Source organism: Cavia porcellus, unplaced genomic scaffold (genome assembly GCF_034190915.1).
Source record: "Cavia porcellus strain 051 isolate PalLab524CR breed Dunkin Hartley unplaced genomic scaffold, mCavPor4.1 scaffold_7, whole genome shotgun sequence".
In the NCBI taxonomy this organism is placed as follows: domain Eukaryota; kingdom Metazoa; phylum Chordata; class Mammalia; order Rodentia; family Caviidae; genus Cavia; species Cavia porcellus.
The window spans coordinates 45,221,312-45,236,260 of NW_026947490.1; positions in this window are offsets into that span (position 1 = coordinate 45,221,312).

The following is a 14,949-nucleotide window of genomic DNA, read 5'->3' on the forward strand; positions in this document are numbered from 1 at the left end:
AAAATTCAGCAAACAAATACCAGAATTGATCCAAATTTGTGAATAAATGAACTTAGTAGATGTTTCCATTGTCCCACCCAACATCATTAGAATACATATTCTCAGTTTCACATAGGACATTATCTGCAATAGACAATATACAGTGTTACAGAATATGTTTAAATAAATGTAAAGGAAATGAAATTATCCCCTGAATACTGTCTGATCATAATGCAATGAAATTGGAAATTCATGCAATAAGATAATGCAAAAATTCTATAAACATGTGGAAATTAAATAACACCCTCCTAAATAACCAATGGGTCACAGATGAAAAAGAAGAAAATAAAAGCATCTACAATTAACTGAGAATGAAGATAAAACATACTGAAAATTATGAGATGTACTGGAAGCAGCCCTAAGGAGGAAATGCATAGCAGTGTATTCTCATATCAGGAAACAAGAAATAGCACAAATAAACAATCTAAAGCTACACTTTAAGCTAGGATAAGAAGAAAGACAAAAACTCAAAGCCTATGTGAGGGAGGAAATTATAAAGTTCTCAGCAGAAATTTATACAATACACATCAAGGAAAGAATACAAAAAATTATTAATTAAATAACTGATTCACTGAGTAAATAAAACCGATAAACTCTTCTCTAACTTCATCAAAAAGGGAAAGAAAGATGTAAACCCATGCACTGAGGAATTAAAAGGGTACAATCACTACAGAGCCTGTGGAAATTAAGAAGATCGTCAATATCTACTTTAAAAATCTTTACTCTCTCAAGATTGAAAACACAGAATAAATGGAAAGATACTTATATACATATAGATTGCCAACAATACATCAAACATTACTCTGATAACAAAATCAGAGAAAGGACTTCTGGGAGAACATGGCAGACAGATAACCGCAGCCATGGAGGATCTCTGAGATTACTAACTTAGAATCCAGGAATGATGTGGTGTGAGGAGTCTTAAGCAAGGGGAGATATACCCTGCTGACCCAAGAACAAACTAAGTGGAGAGAACCCAACTGGAAATGCAATCCTGATGCTATAATAGGAACAGATAAAATCTCAGTGCCGAAGCTGGAACCTGAGCCTCTGGAAGCCGTGATTTGAATTTCCTGCAGTCGCTACTGTGTCCCAATCAGAACAGCAGAGATAGAAATGCAAAAGCTCTGAGAGCAAAATTAGCAAACCAAATGGTGTTGAGAATGGGAATGACAGGTAGCCCTGCATTGACCTATGGGGAGTGAGAGGAACAGGGACCCTTTCATACACTAGGAGGCTCCAACAGAGGACATTCTGGGACCAGGCAGACTAGTCAAAACAGGATGCTGCAGTGACTTTAGTCGCATATTCCCCTCTCAAGTGGGATTGGTGGGAAGCACTTGGCCTGGTGACGCCATGGACTAAGATCCAGTAGGCTAGCCCAAACCAGGTCCCAGTGCCTGGTGGTGCACCATAGCGGTGAAGCCTTCACTAGGTTGATGTGAAGGGGTGGGCCCAGCAGAGGCTGCCCAGGTCTGTGTCTCCCTAGTGCACTTCAGTGGGTGGGAACACCTAGCCGGGGAATTCGAACACACTGTAACAGACAAAGAGAAAAAAAAATTGGGCTTCCTATATAGGCTTGTATGGAAGGAACAAAAATTATGGGAAGAGGGAGCAATAAGAAAGGCTCTTCCGTCCCCAATCCAGAGAACACTGATCCAGGAAAGGTAAGTGAAAAAGAGAATGAAGACAGAAAACATGCATTATCAGACACGGCACCAATAGACATAAAGTGGTATTTCTGGAGCCTCATACACAAGTTCAAAAATAAAGTATTTAATGCAATAAAGCAAGAAATAAGCAGAATAGTTAGATAAATGCTAAGCATCATCCAAGGAAAAAAAGATGGTGGAATGGAAGAACTGAAAAAAAGGGGAGAATTGGTTGATGGATAAAATAGAGAAAACATGGAATACATGAAGCAGGTTCAAAGAGGTTACCAGAAAACTAAAAGCTCTATTGAAAGCTGGCATAACAGCTTGAAAGAAACTAAAGATAGATTATCTGAACTGGAGGATAGATTCCTAAGGTGGGAGCATGAAATGAAAAACTTCTTAAAAATAACAAGAAAACAAACAGCAATAATACAAAGGCTAGAAGATGATAAGAGGATCTATAACTTAAGAATTAAAAACATAAAACAAGTAGGGACACAAGCAAATGAACTACAAAAGCTATTCAGAGATATAACCCAGGAGAATTTCCCTAATTTAGCAAAAGGTAAAGATACTCAGATGTATGAGGCATATAGAACCCCAGCCACCTACAACTCAAACAGAGCTACATCCAGGCATATAATAATCAAAATTCCAGAAATACAATATAAGAACAGAATATTAAAAGCCTTAAGAGACAAGAAAGAGATCACTTACAAGGGAACACCCATCAGAATTATAGCAGACTTTTTGGCACAAACCATCAAATCACAAAGAGCATGGGGGGAAATAATTCAAGCTTTGAAAGATAATAACCTCCACCCAAGATTGATATATCCTGCACAACTGTCCCTGGAAATTGATGGAAAAACAAGGTGCTTCCAGGATAAAGCAGAACTAGGGGGGATTTGCAACCACCAATTCAACTCTACCAAGAATACTGCAGGAAATTCTAAAAAAGAAAAATACCAAGATTCCAGAAATAGTGGCAGAGAGGCCACTATGAATGGAGCAGAAAGCAAAATGAAGAAGACAAACGGACAACTAATGACAGAAAAAGAGCTCAACAGACATGAGGCAGAAAAGGTTGCATGGTAGAAACAGCCATTTTGGGGAAAACAAGACATCATAATAGCTAGGGCTGATTTAATATCATCTTGTTTTGAAGTTCCATCAAGCTTTTGTTCTTCCACCTCCATCAGTCTTAACATGTTGTATCTTATTGGATTTTACTTTATGTGATAATATAAACAAAAACTTTTATAGACAAGGAGATTATACAAAAACCATTGTTCATTTTCTGTTAGTTGATTCTAAATACCCTGTAGTACTGTCATTCTCTTTAGTGGTTTTACATTTTCTTGATATGTTTTATGCTACACTATACGAAGTCATACTCAAGATTTCAAGGAAAGAGACACTATGGTAACTACTTTTATGTTGGGATATCTTGAGGTGTAACACTATTTTGCTTAAATGGTTGTTTTGACCTGCGTTGTTTTGTTCCTTTTCCCTCTATTATTTCAACCTTCTTTTTTTATTATTTACTTTTTCATTTTTATCCTTTTAATTAAGGGAAAAAATAAATCAAAAAATAGCAGGATCTATTATATCCTGCTTTAATTTCCTTATTAACTTGATTTGAAACGCGGTGTTGCTCTCACCATCTTGTTTTGACTGATTTTCCTCTATTCTCTTTTGCTTGATAGTACCAAGTTCGAGAGTATAGGCAACAACTGTGAACACAATAAGATTCATTATGAAGTTCTTTCTGTTTGACTATTATCTTCTTATGAAGTCCTCTAATGTCTAAAAACTTTTGGTTTTATTGGTTTTGTTCTTTACTGTTTCATTCAATTATGTTATAATTGAGGCAATTCTTTTTCAGAGAGCAAGAGGCAGTATGGTAACCACTTTTGATCACCTTGCACTTTGTATTTATATTATGTACTATGTCCATCCTTTTTATTTGACTGACTCTGTTCTCTTATGTCACATTTGGTTTTACTGTCTTCAAAAGAAAGTAATAAGAACTGTGGGAGTAATAAAACAAAAAGTGTGTAACTGTCGTACAAAAGAGAGGGAAAAAAGTGCTCTAAATGTTATAACTGCGTGTATATTTAATGTATAAGATAGATAACCATATTACTGAGTTTTGTTGGTTCATTGAACAGAACAGAACTGTTTACAGTCTCACTGTTTGAAAGTCCACTTTATATGCATTAATTTTGTAAGTTGAACATCTATTTCTACGTTGACAATATGTAATCTATTTACTAGTGATATCCTACTGTTTACTTTTTCTGAAATATTGTATAACTTGTACCATTTTTCTATTTTTTTTCTTTTTCTCCTTAAATAAAATTTAAAAAAAAATAAAACTACACCCAGACATATAATAATCACCATCCCAGAAATCCTACATAATAATAGAATATTAAAAGCTGTCAGAGAGAAAACCCAGATCACTTATAAAGGAAAATCTATCAGAATCTCAGAGGACTTCTCAGCACAACTAATAAACTCAAGAAGAGCATGGAGTGAAGTATTCCAGATCCAAAAGGAAAATGATATCCATCTAGACTGATGTAGCCTGAAAAATTCTCATTCAAAATTGATGGTGAAATAAGATACTTCCATGACAAAGAACAGCTGAAGAATTTCATGATCACCAAGCCAACCCTGCAAAAAATATTGAAAGACAGTTTAGATACACAAAGGAAAAATACCTCTAAGCAAAGCAGATAATTAAACAGAACAAAAAGATAAAAATGCAACAGCAGAAAGATAACATGTCATCAATAAACCAACATGTAACAGTTATACCCATTAATGTAAATGGTCTCAATGCAATAATTTAAAGAAACAGACTGGCAGAATGGATCAAAAAACAAAATCCAACCATATGATGTTTACAGGAAACCCATCCAACCCAGGAGGATACTCACAGACTGAAAGTCAAAGGATGAAAAACAATACTTCACACAACAGGAAACCCCCCCCCCAAAAAAAAGCAAAAAAACAGGAGTAGCCATTCTGTTCACAGACAATTTGAACTTTAAACCAACAATAATCAGAAAAGACAAAGAAGGTCACTACATACTCGGTGGGGGAAAACTCCAAGAGGACGTGAAAACTGTCTTAAATATATATGCACCAAATTCCAGAGCACCCAATTACATAAAACAAGTATTAATAGAAATGAAAAATCAAATTATCAGTAACACAGTTGTAACAAGAGACCTTAACACATCACTGACACCAAGGGACAGATCAACCAGACAGAAAATCAGCAAAGAAATAACAGAACTGAATCACACATACAGTGTTCCATCCAACAACATCAGAATACACATTCTTCTCAGCAGTACATGGGGAAGTCTCCAAAATAGACCATATATCAACTCACAGAACATAGTGAAATAAATGCAAAACACTTGAATTTATCCCTTGCATGTTATTGGATAATAGCGGTTTGAAATTAGAAATTAAAGACAAAAGATACTACAAATATCCCACAAACACAAGGAAACAAAATAAAACACTCTTGAGTAATCAGTGTGTTACACGGGAAATTAAAGAAGAAATTAAACAATACCTACAAGCAAACAAAAATACAAGAACAAATTATCACAATTTGTGGAATGCAATGAAAGTCGTCCTCAGAGGAAAATTTATTGCACTGAGTTCTCATATCAGGAAAAAAAAATGAGTACAGATAAATAACCTGATGTTACACTTCAAACATCTAGCAACAGAAGAACAAGTCAAGCCCAAAGCCAAAAAAAGAGAAGAAATTATAAAAATCATACCAGAAATCAATGCAATAGATGTGAAGAAAACAATCCAAATAATCAATGAATTAAATAGTTGGTTCTTTGAAAGAATAAAAAAAATTGATAAGGCCCTAGCCAACTGTATTTAAAAAGGGAAGAAAAAGCTCAAATTCATGCAATAAAAAATGAAAAAGGTGAAATCATTACAGACTCTACAGAACTGCAGAAAATTATCAACACCTATTTTGAAAACCTCTACCCCCAAAGGTTTGAAAACACAGAAGAAATAGACAGATTCCTAGAATCATATGAGGTACCAAAGTTAGGTCAAGAAGATGTAAAACTGCTGAATAAACCAATTTCTATTAATGAAATTGAAAATTTAATTAAGTCCTTACCTACAAATAAGTGCCCAGGCCCAGAAGTATTCACTGCAGAAATCTACAAGAAATACAAAAAAACCTAATGGTGACACTCCTCAAACTCTTCAATGAAATTAAAATGGAAGCCATCCTTCCTAAGTCATTCCTGGAAGCAAATATTACTATAGTACCAAAATCTGAGAAAGACCAAACTAAAAAAGAGAACTATAGACCAATCTCCCTAATGAACACAGATGCAAAAATCCTCAGTAAAATATTGGCATATAGGACGCAGCAAATCATCAAAAAGATTATATACCATGACCAAGTGGGATTCATCCCAGGCATGCAGGAATGGTTCAAAATATGTAAATCAATAAATGTAATTCACCATATCAATAAAGCAAAAAGTAAGAATCACATGATCATTTCTATACATGCAGAAAAAGCTTTTCATAAGGTCCAACATTCATTGATGATAAGAACTTTACAAAAAACTGAAATACGTGTTCTTTACCTCAATATAATAAAGGCCATCTATGACAAACCAAAAGCCAGTATCATACTAAATGGACAAAAACTGAAGGCCTTTACTTTAAAATCAGGAAGAAGAAAAGGATGTCCTTTATCACCACTCCTATTTTATATAGTACTGGAAATACTAGCCAGAGCAATTAGACAAGAGAGAGAAATAAAAGGGGTAAAGATAGGAAAAGAAGTAGTTACATTATCATTGCTTGCAGATGACACGATACTCTTCATAGAAGACCCGCTAAACTCCATTGAAAGACACTTAGATATAATAAATTAATTCAGTAATGTAGCTGGATATAAAACCAATACTAAAAAATCAATAGCATTCCTATACACTAACAACAAAATCACTGACAGAGAAATAAGAGAAGCCACATCCTTCACACTAGCAACCAAAAAAAAAAAAAAAATTTAGGAATTACTCTTACAAAATAAGTAAAAGACCTATACAGGGAAAATTATAATACACTGAATAAAGAAATTGAAGAGGATCTCAGAAAATGGAAAGACATCCATTGCTCAGGGATAGGAAGAATAAATATTTTGAAAATGGCAATTCTCCCAAAACTCTTATACAGATTCAATGCAATACCAATAAAAATACCATCAACATACCTCATAGATCTAGAGAAATCACTCCTAAAATGCATCTGGAGCAAGAAGAGACCTAGAATAGCAAAGACAGTTCTAAGCAGCAAAAGCAAGGCAGGAGGCATCACAATCCCTTACTTGAAGTTATACTACAAAGCAACAGTAGTAAAATCAACATGGTACTGGAATCACAACAGAACCGAAGATCAATAGAATAGATTAGAAGATACAACTTCAACTACAAACACACTCAACCACCTTTTCTTTGATAAAGGAGCCAAACTTGTTCACTGAAAGAACGATAGTGTCTTTAATAAATGGTGTGGAAAAACCGGATCTCCGTATACCGAAAACTAAAACTAGACCCATGCCTCTCACTATGTGCTAAATTAAAATCTAAATGGATCAAAGATCTGAATATTAAAACTGAAACACTAAACCTATTGGAAGACAAATTGGGTAGAAACTTTGAAGATATAGAGGTAGGTAGAGAATTCATGAACAGCACCCAAACCGCACCGGAAATACTTCCCAGAATCAATAACTGGGATCACCGCTTATTAAAAAGTTTCTGCATGTCAAAGGAAATTTCCACCATGGTGAAAAGAAAATGCACAAACTGGGAAAATCTTAGTGAACTCTCCCTCAGACAAAGGACTTCTGTCTAAACATATGAAGAATTTCAAAAAATCAGATCCCCAAAATTCAAAGATCCAATCCAAAAATGGGCATCTAAGATAAATACACACTTCTCAGATGAAGAAATACAAATGGCAAATAAATACATGAAAAAATGTGCATCATCATTACTCATTAGAGAAATGCAAATCAAAACCATGCTGAGATCTGATTTCACTCCTGAAATAATGTCCAGGATCAAGAAAGCCACCAACAACAAATGCTGGAGAGACTGTGGGAAAAAAGGAACTAATCTGCACTGTTGGTTTGAGTGTAGACTGGTGCAACCATTGTGGAAGTCAATCTGGAAATTTCTCAAAAAGCTGAAATTGGAAGTCCCACATGTTCCAGCTATTCCACTGCCAGGCATATTCCCAGAAGAACTGAAAACATCATACCACAGTGATATATATCCAACCATATTTATAGCAGCAGAATTTGTAATAGCCAGATTTTGGAAACAACCTAAGTGTCCAACAAATGAGGAATGGATAAAAAAGTTTTGTTATTTTTATACAATGGAGTACTATTCAGCTATAAAGAATGATCACACTGAGATATTTATAAATAAATGGGCATAGGTTGAGACAATACTCATAAGTGAAATAAATCAAACTCACATGTATGAATACTGAAGAGTTTCGCTAGTGTAAGAAATGATACAAATACATAGAAGTGTGTGGTAATCATGATTCCCCATTATACAGTTTTGAAATCTTATAGAGTTTTCACTCACTAATTGGAATGGTTTTATTCTGGGATGTTTAATATTATTGTCTGTGATGATATGAACAACTATTTTGAAGAAAACAATATATTATAATAGCTAGTGCTGATTTAGTATCTTCTTGTTCTGAGGTCCAATCAAATTATTGTTCTTTTGTCTCCATTCCTTTTATCATATTGTATCTTATTGGATTTTATTATATATAATAGTATAAACAAAATTTTTATAGGCAAAGAGATAATATAGAAACCATTTTTCATTTTCTGTTAGCTGGTTCTAAATACCTTGTAATATTTTCATCCTCTTGAATGATTTCACACTTCCTTGATATGTTTGATGCTATAGTATATGAAGTTATACTCAAATATTTCAAGGAAAAAGACACTATGGTAACTACTATTAAGTCAGTTTATCTTTTGTTGAAACACTATGTTGCTTATATTGTTGTGTTCTGACCAGTATTGTTATGTTGTTCTGTTCTCTTTTATCTCAAGCTCCCCCTTTTTAAAATTTATTTTTTTATTATTATCTTTCAATTAAGGGAAAATTTATTTTAAAAATTAGCAGGATATAGTATAGTAACTTTTTTGATTTCTTATAAACTTGATTTGAAGCCCCATGTTGCTCTCACCATCTTGTTTTGACTGATTTTACTCTATTATGTTCTATTTGTTATTATCAATTTTGAGGGTATAGGCAACTACTTTGAAGACAATAAGATTCACTATGATGCCCACTCTGGTTGGGCTTTTATCTTCTTTTGAAGTTCAGTAATGTCTTCAATGTTTAGGTTTTATTGGTTTTGTTCTGTACTGTTATGTTCAATTGTATATACCTGATGATATAGGCAATTCTTTTTAAGGTAGCAAGGGTAATTATGGTAAACGTTGTTGATTACCTTGTATTCTGTTTTTCCATCGTGTACTATGTCCAACCTTTGTTTTGACTGACTCTGCTTTGTTTTGTCACATTTGGTTTTACTCTCTTCCAAAAAAAGTAATAAGAAATATGGGAGTAATAAAACCCCATATGTGTAAATGTTATTGTAAAAAAAGAGAGGAAAAGAAAGTGCTCTAAAGGACAAAATGGCAAGTGTGTTTAGGTGTATAAGATAGACGACCATATTACTAAGGTTTTGTTAGATCATTGAACACAACTGTGTGCAGTCTCACTGAATGTCCACTTTGTATGCTTAATTTTGTAACTTGATCAACTATATCTAAGATGACAAGTGTAATCTATTAACTAGTGATTTCTTAATTTTTTTGAAATTCTGTTATACTTTTACACTTTTGTTGTGAGTGTATTGTGGACTCTGAACCCCGGGAAGAGGCACACACACACCAAGTTGGGACACGGGAGGGGGGGTGCAGCGCGAAGAAAAGAAACAGCAGACACGGCAATTGCAACTGCATTGCACTGCACACCAAGTCTTTATTCCAGGATTCTTATATAGCAAACCGGGTCAACTCACAGAGCACAGATGATTATCTTGAAAAAACGTTCTTTGTGACAAGATTTGTGACCAACTACAATGTTTATCTCAACTCTCAAAGTTAAACAAGCAAAACCAGTTCTTCTAGCCCCACTAACCCAGGAGGAACTCAATTAACCCAAGAATGCACTCCATTAGCCCAAGAATGCTTTTAATTATGTTTGTTCTTTCTAGCCACCTGAAGGTCGGCCACCTCCTCATGACTCTGCAAACAAAGCCAAGTCACACAGCATGGGTTCAGAGGGGGGAACATGTTCCCTCACTGGGGTCAGGCCTTCCCACCCCATCTCTGTCCTGCATACCAGGGGCTATTGTTTATTGCAGGTCACAAGGGGGCCAGAGCCTCAAAGTAACTCCTCATCCTCCACACTTTCTCCCTTTTTATTTTTTAAGAACAATTTCCATAAGACCAGATTATTTGTAGCATTTCATCTTATACAGTATAAATACACAAGAACTATGGCAATGAGAGCTATAATCATACTAAGTCCCATGCCACTTAAAGTGTGGGTAAAGCTTTGCCAAATTCCTTTAGGGTCCAGCCCTTCCAAGGAATGAGCAAGCAATTAAGCAAATTGTGCCAGAGATTTATCATCATTGTGCTTTGCAAAATCTTTGTCAATTTGATTATGTAAAGATTCTATTTCCTCCTGGGCAGAAGTGTTTCTATTTAGATACATTTTAATCATTTCCCATTCATGTTTTGTTTGATTATATGGCCGTTGTGTTATACAGAAAGTAGTTGAATTCCAATCACATTTTAAAAACACTTGATGCTGAAGAGCCAATATTTTTCTTCCCATCCATTTAACTGTTTGTTTAAGAAGGTCTATTTGCTGTTGTAGTTTAGCATTTATTTGTCATTGGGTTAACCAAAGTTCATGAGAATTCTCATGTCATTGTTCCACAACATGTTTTTTTTTTTTTTTTTTTGTAAAGAGGTTTGTAAAGCTATTCCTGAGACTGTTGCTAAAGATGCCACAGTTATCAGACTCAACAATACAGCCACCATTATTCCAATAAATCTTTTTGTACGTTTTAACATATGTTGAAAAAATTCAGTAGTAACAGAGATTACTGGGTCCTGAGACCATGGTCGAGTTAGATTTACAGGTAACCAAATATGAGTTTTTTGTTGCAAAAGCATAACTGTGTAAGGCTTAATGAAATTCAATGTGCTATTTAAACAGGTAAACAATTGTCAATTTAAACAAGTACAAGAAAAATGTGTAAGACTAAATTTCCCACTAAAAAAGACATAAGGCAGAGGTGCACAAACAGTAATATTATATATCATAAACTTAGTAAAATTATAAGTAGTAGATACAGATTGACTAGTTTCTGAATAGGAAACATTGTACAAGGTTACAGGTTGCATAGCGGCTAGAATCTTTCAAATGTGATTTTGGAGATTATGAGGGTACTCTTCGGCTGCAACAGCAGGATTGGCGATTCCACCATCTCCCCACCACAGGAGATGTGTCTTTTGAGGGAAGACGGGAGCTCCATCAGTTATGTTCTTCGGATCTGGAAGACTATATATAACAGAGAGATTACGTCTTGTCTCATTCCATTCAGCACATGCATTAACAAATTTTTCAAATGGTCCCCAAATAATATATCCATCAATATTTTTAGCAAACTTCCCCATACACTCTTGCCAAATTATGGGATTATAAGAAATATTATTATAAGTGAAATCAGGGCATACAGGATATGTGTTTTTATCAGGCACTGTTAAATTTTTCCAGGTAACATTAAAAGTTTGAGCAGCCAAAGCTTGAAGCCTTGTCCTTTTGCTGCCTGCTTTTATTTCATGTTGAATCCAATACTACCATCCCAGAGGGATGCAAGGTGGTTCCCCAATACAAATAGGCCGTTGATTGTCATAATAAGTAAAATTGAACAATGTTCCATCATCCCGATTACGGGGGGGTTAAATCGGCCCATGGTGCTGACAAAATTTCCCTTGGTGTTGTATATAGTGATATATCAATAGTTCCCCATACTACAGGTTCCAGTAAAGGGGGATTTGGAATATAAGCCCAATAAGAATGTTGGGGTACCTCAGTCCCCGATGTAACAGTGAGCAAGGCACATAAAGCTAAAAACAAATTTTCAGGGTTTAAAGGCTTCCCTGTTTGAAGGACAAGCCATTTCCCTTGTTGGGTCAATTTCTTTATTTGTCCCCATGTAGGGAGAGGGTTTAAATTTGGTCGCCGTGAATGGCAGCAGGAATTTCTTAGCTGTGATCTGGCCATGGCGGCAATAGGGACAGGTTCATTATCTTCATCCTGTAGCTGGTTTCAAGCTCGCCTCGGAGGATACGGTTCCTCGGGGAGCTGTCTCCAGGATTGGCGAAGAGGGCCTCGAGGCGTGGATCTTGATCCATAGTCCAGGGACCCATTGTTGAATTCCATGTTCTGTGGAGATATAACCAAAACCTCTCCCCTTATAAAGCAATGTACCCTTCTCCCATTCTGCCTCTGGGGCTGTTTTAGTCCAAATAGGCTCATTAATCACATATGGTTGTTGCTGCTGTTCAAAATGTCTTTCAGCCCTTGTTAATATTTCACCTTGTGGTAAATTGAGAAAATTTAAAATAAACAGTACCTGATGCAGCAATGTTTTTGGACTGTTTTGCAATGTAAACAGTATTGGTATCTGAATATTCTCCTGATTCCTCCTTTTTAATTTTTTAATTTGTAACTTAAGAGTGCCATGTGTTCTTTTAACAATAGCTTGACCCTGGGGATTATATTTAATCCCTGTACCATGAATGATATTATGGAGATCACAAAATTGTTTAAATGTTCTGCTAATATAAGCGGGTCCATTATCTGTTTTGATTTTAGAGGGAATTCCCATAACTGCAAAAGCCTCCAATAAATGTATAATAACATTTTCAGTGGATTCTTCCTGTTGGGCAGTGGCCCATAGAAATGAAGAATAAGTATCAATAGTAACATGCACATAAGAAAGCTGGCCAAAAGAGGGCACATGTGTAACATTTATTTGTCATAACTCATTGGGTTGAGTTCCTCTAGGATTAAAACCAGAGGGAATGATTTTTAAATATAATGGCCTACAAATAGGGCAGGCTTTTACAATTTGTTTAGCTTTTGTAAAGGGTATCTTATATTTAAAATGTAAATGTCCAGCATTAGCATGATTAAATTGATGTTCTTCAACAGGTGTAGTAAACATAACTAAAGAATCTACTGCTCTATTACCCGATACTAATGGTCCAGATAACTGAGAATGAGAACGTAAATGAGTAATAAAATAAGAATGATTTCTTTTTTGAACATGTATTTGTAATTTCTGAAATAAAGACAATAAGGTAGGTTTATTAGAATATAACACAGCTGAATCGATATTTGTCACTACTCTAACAGAGTAGGCTGAATCAGCTATATCAATAGGTTGGTCAGGAAAATCCAAAAACACTTGCAATATAGCAAAAAGTTTATTTTGTTATACAGAATTAAAATTTGTCTCACATACCCAATAAGATTTTTGAGTCTAATATGCAGCTTTATTTTTAGATCCATCTGTAAATATAGTCAAAGCTTGTGGAATCGGTTGTACAGCTAATAAAGCATTAACCACAAATTGTTGACGTCTAAAAAAGTCCCATAATTTACTTTTAGGAAAATGATATGAAAAAGTTCCCATGAAATCTGTTAAGGCAATTTGTAAGGTTTCAGTAATTGATAATAAATATTCCCATTGTTCCTTAGTTAAGGGGATAACTATATTATTTATATCTTTTCCTATCCAAGTTATAGAACGAGCCCTACCATTCATAATTAAAGAGGCAACCATATCAATATATGGCATAACATTTTTAGATTGTTTAGTTTTAGCGAATACCCATTTTACTGGCATAGCATTCTGACCTAAAACTGCAGAGGGATATTGAAAGGTATTAATAATATATCAAGTTAGAGGCAATTGAGGATCAGTCCTAATTAAAAATGCATCCTTAATTTGTTGTTCTACAAACTGTAATTTTTGCTCTGCTTCTGCTGTTAATGTACAAGGGCTAGATGGGTCTGAAGAACCCTGTAAAGTAGCAAACAAATGCTGTAATGCATGAGTAGGAATACCTAGTGTGGGACGGAGCCAATTGATATCTCCTAATAAACGTTGAAAATCATTTAAAGTAGATAATTTATCTCTTCGAATGGTCAGGGTAAAGGGCCAAACTCACATGTAAATCTCTCTGTACACAACCAGGTTACTTTAAACAAATGTAAATTAATTGTCATTTTAGTTTTGTTTTGTTTGTTTTTTTTTTTTTTTTTTTTTTTTTTGCTCTTTAGCGGAGAACAGAGGCACCTAGCAGTGATTAATAGCCCTTGTTAGCTTGTTTTAGCACAGCTTTTGTAGTTTGTAGAGGGCAACAATGGTTAACATATCAATTAGGTGAGATTTTTGTAATTCTTTACAGAGGAGAGTGTTGTTCAACATATCAATTAGGTCACTTAACATATCAGTTAGGGAAAAAGGGTAAAACAAACACATTTAGTAAGCCACTTTACAGGTTTGTTATAATACACATATAACAAAGATATTTTCTTAGAGTACAACGTTCCCCAGTCATGAGGAGCAAAATTTCTATAATGATCTGACACCGCTAATAACATCTCTCTAGTATAATGAGCTTGAGGGCCATAAAGTATCACGGCCTTTTTTAATTTTCCTAAATCATCCATATTAAATCCTTCCCATCTAGGGGGAGGTGCCACTCCATCCACAGGTTGTGGCCTAATAACAGGAAAAGTAAAGACAGACATTTCATCCTCTTTAGAATCTCCTGTTCCTGGCATATCGGCCAAAGCTAGTTTAGCCTTCTTCCAGTCAGGGTTAGATGGGGGAGGCTCGGAGGGACATATAGGAAGGCTCTGTTTAATGAAAAGCTGTTTCACTGCCTGTGTTAGGCATTGTACAGCCTGTAATAGTGGGCGATCATCAGAAGTTGACATTGCTGTGGCAGCTAAAGCCGAATCAGCTGCGGCGAGTTTTACTTTTGGTTTGGACGCTTTTTCACTAGTTAAAGCGATAGCGTCAGTTTGGACTATAGTTT